This window comes from Somniosus microcephalus, chromosome 22 (assembly GCF_052327205.1).
Source record: "Somniosus microcephalus isolate GS21.2 chromosome 22, FLI_Smic_1.0, whole genome shotgun sequence".
Taxonomy (NCBI): Eukaryota; Metazoa; Chordata; class Chondrichthyes; order Squaliformes; family Somniosidae; genus Somniosus; species Somniosus microcephalus.
This window is the reverse complement of record NC_141008.1, coordinates 40,971,264-40,987,105: the sequence shown is the minus strand read 5'-3', so window position 1 is coordinate 40,987,105 and position 15,842 is coordinate 40,971,264. Positions and strand designations below refer to the sequence as shown.

Below are 15,842 nucleotides of genomic sequence, written 5' to 3'. Positions count from 1 at the left end.
TAGCGTTAGTGGGGCGAGTTAAGGCGGAGGTGCGGTCGGCCGCTTTTTCGGCGGCCGCCTGCCCGCACCTCCTTCCCCGGCCTCCTCCACCACCCCCCCGCGGCATTGCCGGCTGTTTTCCGGGAGCCCGGCACTTCTCCGTGGTGCCGGGCTCATTTGCTGGCACTAGCGAGCGGCGATCTCGCTGTTGCAGGCACCTCCCCCTTAAGAGAGGGAGGAAGGCCTGCAGTACCGCAGCCTGCCGCTCCGCAGCGGGTGGTGCTGCGGCACCTAGCGCACCGATATTCAGTTTCAGCGCCCCAAGCGGGGGCGCCGAAACCCTTGAATAGCGGCCGCCTTCGAGTTGGGGCGCTGAAACTGAATTTCCGGTGGGCGCAAGTGGCTCCGCGCGCAGCGGTACTTTCTGGGCGCGAGCGAGCTGGCCACCCCAAACTAAATTTCTAGGCCGTAATGTTCCTGTTTTCCTCTTCATTGAGTAACTCTCTTAGATTTTGCTGGCTGACTAAGTGCACATTCAAGTCACACATCTTGGGTCAAAGGTTACAAAAGGCTACGGTAGGACTTCTAACAAAGTCTACTTTAACCACTAAGGAAAAATACCAGTAAAATTATCAGTACGTACTACCATATTTCTTTAGAATATAAACATTAGGGAGAGAGAGAAGTACTTAATTTGAAATTTGCATTTCCACATGGCCCCGATTTTAACTCCATGTGGATTCCCCGCTCAGGCCTGAGTTAAAATCACAGTCGGGTCTCAATGATGTCATCGGGCCACAACATGCATATGCATGTGAAGGACCCTGTTGGCTCCGGGCGTGTGTCCTTGCTGCCTGCTCAGGAGAGCCGGTTAAAATTGCAGATGTTGCAATCATGACAGCTTTTGAACAGATGAGAGCCAGGGCGATTTTAACTGCCCACCCACCAGGTTTTTGCTAAGCGAGTAGGGTTAAAATCGCCCCTGTACCTGTAACGTTTTGAGGCCCATTTATTTTGTGCTTTTTTTCCCGGAATATTTTTGTTGCTATTGGCTCATTTGAGGAAACTGGCTGGGAAGAGTAGCTTTGTCTCGCAACAGGAAAAAGCTAGAATTTTCTCTCTTTGCATCCTCTCTAAGGTAATAGTATCTTTTAATCCCTTGCAAATTTAAATGCCAAACATAGCAGCCTGGGCTTTCTGCTTTAGCAGATAACTGGTGTATCTGTGGTGTAGCGGGACTACCAGCTGATTTTCCAGTCTCAGGGCGAGTTGTGTAATTATGGGGAACACCCTGGACTCCACGAGGAGTCCACCTGGAATCGGACTAGAAAATAACTGCAGCCTCCGAACTTTGAAGGTTGTTTTTAAAATTTAAAAATTGGTGTATTAAACTGCATAGACTTTCTAGATTTAAAGAAAAATTAAATCCACCCCTCTCCACTGTCATAGCAATAGTGGAAGTATTTCCTTCATTTACATATGCTTGCAATGCATCTGCCCATAAATGACCCGCCATTCCCTACCCCCAGTCTGCTCAAGTTCCGCCTACAACTTGATGGAGGGAACTCAGAAAATTGTAACCAGTGCTTCTAAGGAATGTCTGCAGCTTGCACTAAATTTGTGAATGATACACGTACTAGTATTTTACCTACACCTTTACAACTTTGCAAGACATTATGGCATTGATTTTATTGACCCTTTGCCATGCTGAATACCCATTCCCTGGATACAAAAGTCATAGTGGCCTCTGTCACTTTGACATTGCCCCAGGATTCCTGGCGGTATGTCTGGGCTCGTGCCTGCACTGAGCACAGACCCAACAATGTCAGGTAAATGAGGCAGAAGGGGAATTCCCAGTACTCTGTGCTTCGACTTCCTCCTCTCTTGTTTGTGTGGCACCCATTTTCAAGGGTATCCAAAGAACAGGCATTAAAATAAGCAAACCGGCAGCAAGGGCAGAATGTAGCTGGGCAATTTTGTTTTGCGGAAACATTTATTTTTGACCCCGAAGTCTCTGGCTGTTGGCCCACCCAACAGTTTGACCCCTCAACTTTCTTAACAGAGAAAGCTACCATTCGCTGCGTGTCCCAGTTGTGTGTGACAATATGCAAAGAATTCTCCACACCAAGGACAGATTTGCTAGCGGTTATTCTATCTACCATATTGTCCACAACAAAAGGAAATATTTAGCACATTCTCAGCTGTATTTAGTGCAGCATGAATGCCAGCGACTCATGGATGCCAGGCACTGTTTCCACCGTAAGAAAGAAGTACTTTATTTTTCTGTTGTAATGCAAGTAGCACTTCAGATAAGGAATGAGATTGTATTTCCAAGTAAGGATGACGATGCATATTTACAGCAATTCATTCAACTCTAGAGGCACAGCTGCTGACTTGAACCTGACAGTAATTGACGTCAACACATGAACATTTCCAGTGAAAGGTTTAAATTAGTCTTCTTTGCCAGGAACCCCGAGGTCAGCTGAAGCTTTCAACAGAGATTGGCTAATTCAGCACAGACCAGGAATTGAACCAGCAACTCCATGGCCCTGGTTTTATCCCCCACCCCCACGCATGACGGAAACTGGGCGGGGGCACGGTTGTAACGAGGGGGAATGACCTTCCCCCTCTGCCTACCCAATGGATCCGAATATTAACCTGATCTTTTGAGCAGGAAGGCAGCGGGGTCCTGTGTAAATATGCCGAGCGGGTGACATCATCAGGACCCTGAGCGGGGGGAGCAGTGACGCCTTCCCCGTCAGGTCAAGTCTATCGGGAGGGGGGTCATGGGCCAGAAGAGACCCAGGCAGGTAGGTTTTTTAAATTTTGACTTTAGGTTTCCTTGTGGGCTGGGATGAGCAAGAGCGCTCCTCCAAGCCTCACAAGGAAGCTTTGTTCTTCCGTTGCCCCGGGCTTTACCCTTCTTCCACAGTCACCTTCGCCCCCTCCCCGAACACCATCCGCCTCCCAACCACCAGCCAGGCCGTACATCTGTCCGGATTCGGGCGGACTCCAGTGAAATTTATGGTAATGAGTTCCGGCTGTTAAGATTGGCCGGGCCTCCACGTCCCTGGGTGAGCACCCGCTTTGTGGTTGGTGTGCACCGTACCCACCCGCAAACCGCCCCCGGCCTTTATAATCGGGGCCTATGATTCAGTATAACAACAGAAAACGCTGGAAAAACATCTGCGGAGAGAGAAACAGAGTCAAGGTTTCAGGTCGATGACCTTTCGTCAGAACATGATTCAGTATCACGGCTAGCAGTGGATTCACGCACTCTTAGAATTACAGTGGAGTTCTGGGTAGAATATGGCCTCATGCAACACTAACGTTTCCCACCTAGGTGTAGCAAAGAGGATACAAAACTTGTGCATCACGCCAAATTGGGGGGTATAGTTAATACTGAGGAAGATTGCAACAAAATACAAGAAGACGTTAACAAGCTTGCAGAATAGACGTGAATTTCAATATAGGAAAGTGTGAGGTGGTGCAATTTTGTAGGAGGAATAAGGAGGCCACCTACTCATTGGAAAATAAGAGTCTACATGGGGTAGAGGCACAAAAAGATCCAGGGGTACAGATCCACAATTCATTAAAAGTAGCAACGCAGGTTGACAAAGCCATAAAAAGTGCAAACAAAGCACTGGGGTTCATTTCGAGAGGATTAGAACTTTCTACGCTCAAAAAACAACCAAAGCCTCTTTTCTCTAGCCTCAAACACTGACATTCTGTGTAGTTTGATGAGACCTTGTGTTCAGGACTCATCAAACCTTTCAACTTTGCAGAAATCACTTGGCTGCTGGTTCGGAGGATCCAACAGCCAGTCTGTGAAATCTACAATGGAGATGTCGGGACTCTGGCTTCTCAGCGGCTGAAGGCTGTAGGCAGAAACAAAGGTAAGTGAACATTTTCTAACACTTTACACTTACCTTACATACTTACCACTCCACACTTTCACCCATCACTCACCTCTACATTGCACTTTCAGACTCCTCCGACCCCCGCAGACCACCTCCTCCTCTCCTCCACCCTGGCAGGGTTCCCGGAGGTCGGGAAGCCTGCACTTGGGAAGGTAAAATGGGGATAATCCTATTTTCTGCCTGTTAACAGGCAGTTAATAGGCTTTAATCCCTTTCCCGCCTCGAGGAGACGGGACCCAGGGCAGGATGGCTTCCCGCCTCCTGGCAAGAGGGCGCATTTGCCACTCGCCCCCAAATTCTGCAACTTTACCGGCAGTCCCGCCTCCATACCCGCCTCCTCGGGGCTGAGAAAACCCAGCCCTGAGAGGTGACTTAATAGAGGCCTTTAAAATTATGAAAGGGTTTGATAGAGTAAACGTAGAAAAGATGTTTCACTTGTGGGGAAATCTAAAATTAGGGGCCATAAATATAAGATAGTCACTAATAAATCCAATAAGGAATTGAGGAGAAACTTCTTTACCCAGAGAGTGGTGAGTATGTGGAACTTGCTACCACATGGAGCGGTTGAGGGATATAGCATAGATACATTTCTGGCAAAGCTAGATAAGTATGAGGGAGAAAGGAATGAAAGCATATGTTGATAGGGTGAGATGAAGTAAGGTTGGAGGAGGCTCATGTGGAGCATAAATACCGGCATGGACCTGTTGCTGTGCTGTAAATTCGTAACTGTGAAAAGCTCCCCTGTGAGCTCAAATAGCTTATCTAGCAAGTAACTGAGCCATACAGACCAGAAAGGCCCCAGGTTTGATCTACAGTCCGTGCTAGGAATATAGGAACAGGAGTAGGCCATTTAGCCCCTCGAGCCTTCCACTATTCAATGAGATCATGGCTGATCTGCGACCTAACTCCATATACCCGCCTTTGCCCCATATCCCTTAGTACCTTTGGTTAACAAAAAGCTATCAATCTCCGATTTAAAATTAACAATTGATCTAGCATCATGCTGAATTAGCTGATCTCAGTCAGAGTAGGAGGATAGGTGCTACAACTGGCCTCAATGTCCCTTGATTAGAGAGCCAAGAATCAGCCAGGGGTCCCTCTCCTGATTTCTGTCGAGCGGACCCTTGCTGAAAGTGCGCACGTACATATTAGGTGAGGTTAGGATCTGGCTCAGCTGTGATGGCCCCCATCCTCTGCCAACACTCACCAACAAGGCTCAGAAATAAATTGTGACCACTTGTGCAAGGCAGCAAAGAGTCACTGGTGTCCATGGAACCACATCTCAGCAAGGAGTCACCACTTTCAGTTCAGAAACAGAGGAAATTGGTGATAAAATAAAATAAAAACATTTAAAAGAAATGAATGGCTGTGAAGCATCATTGAGATGCCAGTAAGACGGCAAGAGCCCGAGACAGGTGGACTGCTCGAAATTTAGTACAGTTCCAGTAGAAGGACCTACAAAGGTGTCTAAATACTGTGCCTGCATTGTTCAGAACAGTGTATTGCAAAATGTTTATGCTGCTGTTTATGGGAGAGAGGACACAATAATCGACATCATTTGCATGCCTCTAAATTGCATTTGTGGCATAAACCTTGGCAACAAAACAGTTTATCAACAGCGGAACACACTTAAACATTAGCCCAACGAATTTCAGTCAGTACAGAGGGTAACACTCTCAAGACTCATAAAAATTGTCAAGGACAAGAAAAGGCCATTACACCAATTGAAGTTTACTCCTCCCGTATGCTAACTTCCCCATTATAGATCCAGCTCTATTTTGAACATCCCTAATGTTTTTGCCTCCAGTATCCCATCTGATAGATTTTTTCCAGACATAAGACAAATATTAAGAAAAACGTCTTTACTGACAGTGATATCTCAGAGTAACGACACTGGTTGGAAAATATTTCTCGCTGATTTAAATGTAGCTCCTCTACCTTTGCAATCGGTTTTGAAATGTCGGAGGGTGGATTTGATCAAAATTCCCTTTTCTGTGAGTCAATTAGTTTCAGTAAATCTTTATAGGGATGTGGATAGATTGGTCCTTCACAATTTTAAATCCACTGTGCATTACACCACTATTAATCACTTTTTGTTTTTGGCAAAGTTTACAGTTCACTGGATGAGTAATTCTTACGTTCTTATGTTTTGAGGAAGTGTTCCAAATTTCCATGACCCTCTGTGTGGAAAAAGTCCTTCTTGATTTCAGAAGGCACAAATTGAAACTTCAACTCAGCACAGAGAGCGATGTACCTTTTGGCAATGACCTATGCAATACTTTGTGTTTAACAAAACCAAGTGTCTCCATAATGGGGTCAACATGATAACACCAGTATCTGTTGAAGGTATTGAATAGCTTGCAAAATCCAGTAGTCCATTCACAACCAGCGTACAAAATTGTTGTTTAAATATGATTACAGCAACTTGCCAAACTTTCTTGTGCACAAAATGCACCCAGACAGCCCTGGGACTAGGCAAGGGCCCTCAGAACAGTTCTTGGTGCTGAGAGCTCACGGCACTGAGTGCCTGGAATAGCGAGCACTGAGGCAGCCTTGGTACCAACCAGTGCTAAATTCAATGCAAACGAGGACAAATTACATCCGATCATTCCAAGGTTGAACTCTTAGAAAGGGACTCCTTACTGGTCCGCACTGAATACTTTGCAGGCTGCCCTCCCTCGGGTGGCTGGACAAAGGCTAAATACCCCCCTGAGGGACATTGACTGCTCAATGAATGTAAATGTACCACTTGTTTTCAGTTACACCGCTCTTCATATGGTGGATGTTTCCAGTGCCTTCATTTTTCAGGCCCAAGGAGTTCACGGCTCTCCCTGTCTCGTTAGTCATGAACCTGGCAGACAAAGTCAGCTTGAACAAGGCGACCGAGCAAACACACACACACACACTGACACACACTGACACACACACACACTGACACACACACACTGACACACACTGACACACACACACTGACACACACACACACTCACACACACACTCACACACACACTGACACACACACACACTGACACACACACACTGACACACACACACTGACACACACACACACTGACACACACACACTGACACACACACACACTGACACACACACACTGACACACACACACTGACACACACACTGACACACACACACACTGACACACACACACTGACACACACACACTGACACACACACACTGACACACACACACAGACACACACACACTGACACACACACACACTGACACACACACACACTGACACACACACACACTGACACACACACACTGACACACACACACTGACACACACACAAACACACACACACACACAGACACACACACACACAGACACACACACACTGACACACACACACTGACACACACACACAGACACACACTGACACACACACACACTGACACACACACAGACACACACACACTGACACACACACACTGACACACACACACACTGACACACACACACTGACACACACTGACACACACACACTGACACACACACACACTGACACACACACACAGACACACACACACTGACACACACACACTGACACACACACACTGACACACACACACACTGACACACACACTGACACACACACACACTGACACACACACACTGACACACACACACACTGACCATACACACACACTGACACACACACACACTGACACACACACACAGACACACACAAACACTGACACACACACACAGACACACACACACACTGACACACACACACTGACACACACACACTGACACACACACACACTGACACACACACACTGACACACACACACAGACACACACACACACAGACACACACACACACAGACACACACACACTGACACACACACACAGACACACACACACAGACACACACACACACACTGACACACACACACTGACACACACACACACACTGACACACACACACACTGACACACACACACTGACAGACACACACTGACACACACACACACTGACACACACACACACTGACACACACACACACTGACACACACACACACTGACACACACACACACTGACACACACACACTGACACACACACACTGACACACAGACACACTGACACACACACACACTGACACACACACACTGGCACACACACACACTGACACACACACACACTGACACACACACACACTGACACACACACACTGACACACACACACACACTGACCCACACACACACTGACACACACACACACACTGACACACACACACTGACACACACACACACTGACACACACACACTGACACACACACACACTGACACACACACGCTGACACACACACACTGACACACACACACAGACACACACACACACTGACACACACACACACTGACACACACACACTGACACACACACACTGACACACACACACACTGACACACACACACTGACACACACACACACTGACACACACACACTGACACACACACACACTGACACACACACACACTGACACACACACACACTGACACACACACACTGACACACACACACTGATACACACACACACTGACACACACACACTGACACACACATACTGACACACACACACTGACACACTGACACACACACACACTGACACACACACACTGACACACACACACTGACACACACACACACTGACACACACACACTGACACACACACACACAGACACACACACACTGACACACACACACTGACACACACACACACTGACACACACTGACACACACACACTGACACACACACACAGACACACACACACAGACACACACACACTGACACACACACACACTGACACACACACACTGACACACACACACAGACACACACACGCTGACACACACACACTGACACACACACACACACTGACACACACACACTGACTGACACACACTGACACACACACACACTGACACACACACACACTGACACACACACACTGACACACACACACACACTGACACACACACACAGACACTCACACACTGACACACACACACTGACACACACACACACTGACACACACACACTGACACACACACACACTGACACACACACAGACACACACACACACTGACACACACACACACTGACACACACACACTGACACACACACACACTGACACACACACACTGACACACACACACACAGACACACACACACTGACACACACACACTGACACACACACACAGACACACACACACAGACACACAGACACACACACACACTGACACACACACACACTGACACACACACACTGACACACACACACACTGACACACACACACTGACACACACACACACACTGACACACACACACTGACACACACACACACACTGACACACACACTGACACACACACACACTGACACACACACACTGACACACACACACACACTGACCCACACACACACTGACACACACACACACACACAGACCCACACACACACTGACACACACACACTGACACACACACACACTGACACACACACACTGACACACACACACACTGACACACACACACACTGACACACACTGACACACACACACTGACACACACACACAGACACACACACACACTGACACACACACACTGACACACACACACACTGACACACACACACTGACACACACACACAGACACACACACACAGACACACACACACTGACACACTCACACACTGACACACACACACTGACACACACTGACACACACACACACTGACACACACACAGACACACACACACTGACACACACACACTGACACACACACACTGACACACACACACTGACACACACACACACTGACACACACACACTGACACACACACACACTGACACACACACACTGACACACACACACACACTGACACACACACACAGACACTGACACACACACACACTGACACACACACACACTGACACACACACACACACTGACCCACACACACACTGACACACACACACACACACTGACCCACACACACACTGACACACACACACACTGACACACACACACTGACACACACACACACTGACACACACACGCTGACACACACACACACTGACACACACACACTGACACACACACACAGACACACACACACAGACACACACACACACTGACACACACACACTGACACACACACACACTGACACACACACACACTGACACACACACACTGACACACACACACACTGACACACACACACTGACACACACACACACTGACACACACACACTGACACACACACACACTGACACACACACACGGACACACACACACACTGACACACACACACACTGACACACACACACTGACACACACACACTGACACACACTGACACACACACTGACACACACACACACTGACACACACTGACACACACACACTGACACACACACAGACACACACACACAGACACACACACACTGACACACACACACACTGACACACACACACTGACACACACACACTGACACACACACACACTGACACACACACGCTGACACACACACACTGACACACACACACACTGACACACACACGCTGACACACACCCACACACACACTGACACACACACACACACTGACCCACACACACACTGACACACACACACTGACACACACACACACTGACACACACACACTGACACACACACACACACAAGCACAATATCGCTCTGCAGAGATAACATTAAAGACACACATAAAATGCTGGAAGTGCACAGTGGGTGTCTCTGCATCTGACTTGGCTGCCGTGTTTCCTACGTTACAACAATGGCTGCACTTCAACCGTACTTCATTGGCTGTACTGTCGGCCCGTGGCTCGGTGGGTGGCGCTCTCGCCTCTTGGTCGGAGGGTTGTGGGTTCATAGTCCCACTCCATGGATTGGAGCGCGGAAGTCTAGACTGACACCCCTTTTTGTTTTCATCAGTGAGCGCTGGCTCTTCACTTAAACTTAGCTCCCAAATTCCCAGACCTCTTTGCCGTCAAGACTACCACAATGCATCCTATGGAACCCAGGCAGAGGGGACCTGCGGGAAGGAGGGAGGAGGACAGTAGGAGTATGTTTGTGTGTGTGCTAGGCCGATGTAGCAGAGCCTGGTCTCCAATCGTCTTGGATCCCCTTGCCATTGGACCAAGACCTTGCTCTGTCAAGCCCGTGTGGTAGCTGGTGTGCAACGGCCACCCCACGTTAAAAGAATTCACACACAGGCATCTTCCACCCTTTAAAATGAAGTTCGGGACCTGGAATGTCAGGACCCCCATGGACAACCCCAACAGTGACAGACTGGAACACCGTACACCCCACCCACCCGCCCTTCAACCACCGTCTGCCCCTCCTGTGACAGAGACTGTAGGTCCCGCATTGGACTCATCAGTCACCTGAGAACTCACTTTTAATGTGGAAGCAAGTCATCCTCGGTTCCGAGGGACTGCCTAAGAAGAAGAATTACTGTTGGTATAGCAGTTACATAGAATCCCATGTTATAAAGCGCAACCTCCCACACTGCCCCACCACTTCTTGCAATGGTGCAATGTGTGAACAAATAACGGTATTTTTTTTTGGTCCTAGCACTGAAGCTTTTTGCTTACTAAAATCTTGCACAGCCGACCACATGTGATTTCCCAAGGCCGGCCTATTTAAATATTCATAGGGAGTTCCCATCTCAGATCGGGCCTGCTGGCAAGAGCTCGCTGACAACATGGTTCTGGAAATTGCGCACCGCTCCAGCTCTTAAAGGATTCCGACTGCTCTTTAAAAAGTACGTGTACGTGTTGGCCTGCGGGGAAATTAATTGGCCAGGAAATTTTGCTGCAGCAAAGAAGACTGAGATGGCTGGGGAGTGTCGCAGAATACTGGCTACTACAGGTTCTGTGTTGGAGGTGCTTCTGCCAGACATGCAAGAAAGGGCTGTTGCCCTGTTTGAGTTTCCTGGGGGGGGTGCACTCACTCAGTACGGCACTGATATATCAGCCTAGATTATGTGCTCTAGTCCAGGAGTGGGTCTTGAACCTACAACCTACTGATTCAGAGGCAAAAGTGCGATGCACTGAGCCAAACTGACACTGCATTTGAACAGCAGAAAGCCAATAGTCCTGTCTTCATTAAAACACAGGGAGTAAAGCAGGTTTCTCATTGATGTCAATGAACTGCTAACAAAGTTGTGGAATGCAAAGATTTGAAACGTGTGATTTATGAGAATGCAATTTCATATTTCATTAGCAGCAACAGAAAGGTTGCAGCCAATCACAGTGCACCTGCAGGAATAATTTTCTTCTGCTTCAGAAGCAACTGAGGAATTTCTAGTCTGAAGGAGGAGGGAATTTTTCTCAATTGCTCATGTTCAGCTACCTTGATTTGTTTAAGCACATTTGATCTATGCAGAGGCAAACAAAGATAACTGAGAAAGCTGGTAAAAGAGTGGAATCCTCAAGGAAAACTGCTTCAACAAGTTCCATATTTCACAAATCCTGTAATCTGGCCAGCAATAAGATATCGTGGCCCTGTTTGGCAAGCAATAGACGAATCAGTCTAAAGTCTGTGGATTCAGTAATCCCAAAGCCACGCAGTGGACTTGTTAAATTATACTGAAGGGAACATCTCTACATCTTCATACTTAAACTGATGTATCATTACGCCATGTTTACAGCAGGAACACAAATCAGCAATCACCAAGGTCAAATTCTTGAAACATGTATCCTTGTTATAGTTGTTTCCAGCTGTTCTCTGTTGTTAGCCCATGTAATGTTAAAAGAAGAAACTATAAACACATCCATCCAACAGACAAGTCCACCTCAGTATGAAAAGGCTGTGTGCTGTATGTTCCTGGTGGGCCTTGACATGCAAAATCGTACCACTGAGGCAATCATACTCACCTTTAAAGATCTACAGACATACAAACCACTCATTATGGGGATTCACAGTGACTCATTTGCCAAATAAATGGAACCATTCAGACCAGGAAGGTCACAGATTAATTGCTTGGTTCAAACTGAGGTAACCAATCTCAGCCACTGGGCAGCAGCACTGCAGGCTCAGCAAGTGGCCTCGGTATCTCTGACCTAACAAGGAAAACTGGGCCAGGATTTCCCCCTCACAGACGCTATTCGGTAATCCCTGTTGGAAAGTCTGTCAACATTAGTTGCACAATAGATCAGATTCAGCTGTCCTGCTCCCCACAGCTGATTAGGCTGCTGGCATTCGCTGTCTTAACCCAGACATAAAGAATGGCTATTGCATGTAAGGATAAAATAGAGGGCTAAGTTTAGTTTAATATTTAATTCTCTTACATCCATTTTAAAATGTTCACTTCTACACAACTTTTTTCTCTGTTATGTTGAAAGATTAATGTGAAGATAAGTTTATTTTGTCTATCAAAACTGGGCTGTAATTCCAGTATAATTGAGCCCTCTGGATGTTGGGTATAACGATAATTACCAGTTGTTGTCAGTAACTTGGCATCCTGTTCTGCTGTATTTAAAAAAATGTTCTGTTTATGTTGTGTTAAAGAGGAAGCTGCACCATAAATGCACCTTTTAAGATCAAACAATTACAAACAATTCTAATTAACTACAATGTTCTTTTGTTATTTTTCATATTTGTTTTTATTTAAAAAAGAAAATTAAACAATGTGTGTTGATGATATCATCCCTGGACACTGATACAGTGTCACAGTGAGGCCAAGAATGTGAAGGAACTGCCTTAACACACAACTGAAATCCTTAATGTTCATGATATTTGTGTATCATCAGCATCAAACAGTCCCAACTCAACATAGAACTTTGTTCAAAGTGCAGTACGGCACCCTGCTCAAAGTTCTCCTTCATCTCCTGCAGCGGGTAGTCAAAACTGCCCAACGCATTACCGGCACCCGGCTACCGACCATAGAACATATATATCAGAAACGCTGCCTACGGAGGGCACGGTCCATCATCAAAGACCCTACCCACCCCAGCCACAGTCTGTTCGCCCTCCTACCATCTGGAAGGCGCTACAGATGCATTCGCACCCGTACGACCAGATTTAGGAACAGCTTCTTTCCCAGGGCTGTCATCCTACTGAACTCCACAAATAAACACTAAAGCCTGCACATCTGCCGATGCACTTTATTATGGTCATATTTATGCTAATATATATGTACAAATGTATGTTGAAATGTTTAAGTGTCCTAATCCAAATTGTACACTCTCGGGAGCCGCAAGCCTACATTTCGTTGTACTGCACTTGTGCACTAACAATGACAATAAAAGTTGATTTGATTTGATTTGATTTGATCTGCAGCATACATACATTCACCAATGATGTCGATTTTTGTCTGATTACATTCTTGTGACGCACCTTGGGACGTTTGACTACGTTAAAGGCATCATATAAATGCAAGTTGTTGTTACATCAGATATACGGCACAGAAACAGGCCATTCGGCCCAACCAGTCCATGCCGCCGTTTACGCTCCACTCGATCCTTCCTTATCTCAATCTATCAGCATAACCCTCCATTCCCTTCTTCCTCATATGCTTATCTAGCTTTCCTTTAAAAGATTTGCATTTATATAGCGCCTTTCATGACCACCGGACATCCCAAAGTGCTTTACAGCCAATGAAGTACTTTTTGAAGTGTAGTCACTGTTGTAATGCAGGAAAGGGATGTGACATGAATCAGTCATTCATGAAAGAAAGACTTATGAAATAATACTGAGCGGCCTACGGGTGGTGCTGTCCAGGGAGAGTATAAATACTCGGGCACAGGCCCAGCTTGCGCAGGACATTCTTAACAGGAACTAGTGATGGACACAACTAGACCTCCATGTTGTTAAACAGTTGATTAAAGCTTTCTTTAACGCTTAGACCAAGTGCCTAGTAGTTTTCTTACATCAGGATGCATCTATACTATTCACCTCAACCACTCCCTGTGGTAGCGAGTTCCACATTCTCACCACTCTCTGGGTAAAGAAGTTTTCTTCCTTGAAATATGCTAGAGAAAGCAGAACTAGCTGGATTCAGCCCTGACAGCACTTCAGAGCTCATTACTTCACTCAGTTCCTTGTAAGGGTCAGCCAGAGACAACCACCCCAGGGAGAGTGTGCTCGAGTTGTTTGGTGCCATACACAGCATAAGTAGAAGCAGATGGTGGTGGAACATGAGGAGGAAGACATTGCTGACTGGTGTGTGACCCCTTGGCTGAAGAGGCTGAGGATTCAGATTTCACAGATCCTGCTTTTCAAACATCAATGTATGCATAGGACCTGGGGGCCAGGTCAGTGTGCTGCAGCTGGTAGATTCAGTGGCAGAGTCAATGATTCATATGTGAAGCACTTCAGTCCACTTGCGAGTATGTGGCAGCTTCAGGAACATGTGCAGTGGAGGAGCCCATGACAGAGACCCTATGGGAAGTCTGTGCTTCTTCCATGGATGTTTAGACTGTTGCCCAAGAGGTCTGGGGTACCAAATTGGAGCAGACTGTCTCTACTGGCATTGAAAGAATCGGAGCTGGGTTGCAGACAAACACTACATGAGGCTTCATTGGTCTACCATTACGTCTAGTTTCCCACAGATTAGTGCCATGTGGAGGCAGTGCTCAGTACTATTGGCATGGCAGGAATGGGCGCACAGGATGGTGCAGTTACTCAGGATGGCAACATGGAGACCCTCCAGCCAACTCCATCCAAATCATGCACATGCGGCTAAAAGGATGAATCACCAGTCTGCCCATTGCAGCAGCACAAGAACTGCAGCCTACATACAGTGGGCATGTTTCAGGCCCCAGCTCAGATGTTTCCTACATTACAACAGTGACTAGACTTCAAAAGCACTTCATTGGCTGTCAAAGCGCTTTGTGACGTCCTGAGGTTGTGCAAGGCACCATATAAATGCAAGTCTTTCTTT

The 15,842-nt window shown here is 46.9% G+C and overlaps 1 long non-coding RNA gene across 3 annotated transcripts in view; it reads left to right on the top strand.

Annotated features, from left to right (window-relative positions):
• The window catches only part of LOC147102200 (uncharacterized), a 29,822-nt gene extending 14,557 nt beyond the window's left edge, over positions 1–15,265 (top strand). For 2 of the 3 annotated variants that reach the window (XR_015073231.1, XR_015073232.1), the window contains exon 4: positions 13,711–15,265. This is a non-coding gene — a long non-coding RNA (uncharacterized LOC147102200). The remainder of the gene's footprint in view (positions 1–13,710) is intronic. The other variant, XR_015073233.1, reaches the window with a different exon arrangement.
• Positions 15,266–15,842: the final 577 nt, after the last annotated feature.